This window comes from Colobus angolensis, unplaced genomic scaffold, assembly GCF_000951035.1.
Source record: "Colobus angolensis palliatus isolate OR3802 unplaced genomic scaffold, Cang.pa_1.0 Scaffold502, whole genome shotgun sequence".
NCBI classification, from domain to species: domain Eukaryota; kingdom Metazoa; phylum Chordata; class Mammalia; order Primates; family Cercopithecidae; genus Colobus; species Colobus angolensis.
The window spans coordinates 229,000-231,385 of record NW_012118511.1 but is presented as its reverse complement, the minus strand read 5'-3'; positions in this window follow the sequence as shown (position 1 = coordinate 231,385).

Sequence of the window (2,386 nt, the reverse complement as noted above, 5' to 3'; positions counted from 1 at the left end):
CTGTGTTAGCCAGGATGGTCTCGATCTCCTGACCTCGTGATCCGCCCGTCTCGGCCTCCCAAAGTGCTGAGATTACAGGCTTGAGCCACCGCGCCCGGCAACTTTTGTATTTTTAGTAGAGATAGGGTTTCACCATGTTGGACAGGGTGGCCTCGATCTCCTGACCTCGTGATCCGCCCGCCTCGGCCTCCCAAAGTGCTGGGATTACAGGCTTGAGCCACCGCGCCCGGCAACTTTTGTATTTTTAGTAGAGACGGGGTTTCACCGTGTTAGCCAGGACGGTCTTGGGTCTCAATCTCCTTAACTCCTGATTTGCTCGCTTAGGCCTCCCAAAGTGCTGGGATTATAGGTGTGAACAACCGCCCCTAGTCGGTTTTCTTTTTTTTTTTGAGACAGAGTCTCACTCTGTTGCTCAGGCTGGAGTGCAATGACGTGATCTTGGCTCACTGCAAGCTCTGCCTCCCAGGTTCACGCTATTCTCCTGCCTCAGCCTCCCAAGTGGCTGGAACTATAGGCGCCCATCACCACACCTGGCTAATTTTTCCTATTTTTAGTAGAGATGGAGTTTCACCATGTTAGCCAGGATGGTCTCGATCTCCTGACCTGGTGATCCGCCCCCCTCGGCCTCCCAAAGGGCTGGGATTACAGGCGTGAGCCACCTTGCCTGGCCAGAAGAGTAATTTATTAATGTATTCATTAATAAATTAGGCCTGGCCCTAGCTAATTAATCAGATTCCCAGAGATTAGGGCCACAACCCCAGCTGAAATCACAGGACTAGGCACTCTTGTCCCACAGGATTGGTAAGTTGCATAGTGGCTTTAAAATGTTTGGATGGGGGGCAGGGGCAGGGGTGGTGGCTCATGCTTCTAATTCCAGCACTTTGGGAAGCCAAGGCGGGCAGATCACCTGAGGTCAGGAGTTCCAGATCAGCCTGGCCAACATGGCGAAAACTCGCCTCTACCAAAAACACAAAAATTAGCCGGGCATGGTGATGCACGCCTGTAATCTCAGCTACCGGGAGGCTGAGGCAGGACAATCACTTCAACCTGGGAGGCAGGGATTGCAGTGAGCCAAGATGGAACCACTGCACTTCCAGTTGGGCAACAGAGTGGGAATCTATCTCAAAATAAATAAATAAATAAAATAGGCCTGGCACGATGGCTCACGTCTGTAATCCTAGCACTTTGTGAGGCCGAGGCGGGAGGATTGCCTGAGGCCAGGAGTTTGAGACTAGCCCAGCCAACATGGTGAAACCCCATCTTTACTAAAAATACAAAAATTAGCTGGGCGTGCTAGTGCATGCTTGTAGTCCTGGCTCCTCGGGAGGCTGAGGCAAGAGAATAGCTGAACCGGGGACGAGGAATGAGCCAAGATCACGTCACTGCACTCCAGCCTGGGTGACAGAGGGAGACTCTATCTCAAAAAAAAAAAAAAAAAAAAAGAATTTCATTAACAGGTGTTGTGGTGGAAACCTTCCACTTTCACTCTGAGATCACCTGCTCTAAGGGAAGAGAATTACCGTGTGAGGACATGGAGCCTAACGAAAGTTCCATGAGGCAAGGAACTAAGGGCTCCTGCCACCAGCCAAAAGGGAACTGAGGCTTCCAGTCACTAGCCTTGTGAGTGAGCCACCTTGGAATGAGATCCTCCAGCCCTGGTCCAGTTTTTATTTTATTTGTTCTCTTTAAATTTCCCACCTCTAGAAAAACCAGAAAAGGCTCCATCAAGTTTTTAGACGCCTGCAGCCCCAGCCAACATCTTGGTTGCAACTCCATGAGACCCAAAGTCATAATCACCCAGATAAGCCACTGATCAATTCCTGACCCACAGAAACTGTTGGATGATAAATATTTGTCACTTTAATCCATTAAACTTTGTGTTGTTACAAGCAGCAGAAAACCATTACAAGTCAGCAGAATGGAAGCAGGAGCCTGAGAAGAAAGTGAAGGGGTGGGCATGGTGGCTCATACCTGTAATCCTAACACTTGGTAAGGCCAAGGCAGGAGGACTGCTTGAAGCCAGGAGTTTGAGACCTGCCTGGGCAACATAGTGAGACCCCATCTAGATATTTAAAAAAAAAATACACAAATAAATAAACAGGTTGGGTGTGGTGGCTCACATTTATAATCCCAGCACTTCAGGAGGCAAACAAAGGAGGGTCACTTGGGTGCAGGAGTTCAGGACCAGACTGGGAAAGAAAGTGAGACCCCATCCCTACAAAAAATTTTATTTTATTTTATTTTTTTTTGAGACAGAATCTCGCTCTGTCACCAGAGTGTAGTGGCGCAATCTTGGCTCACTGCAACCTCCGCCTCCTGGGTTCAAGCGATTCTCCTGCCTCAGCCTCCCAAGTAGCTGGGACTACAGGCGTGCGCCACCACGCCC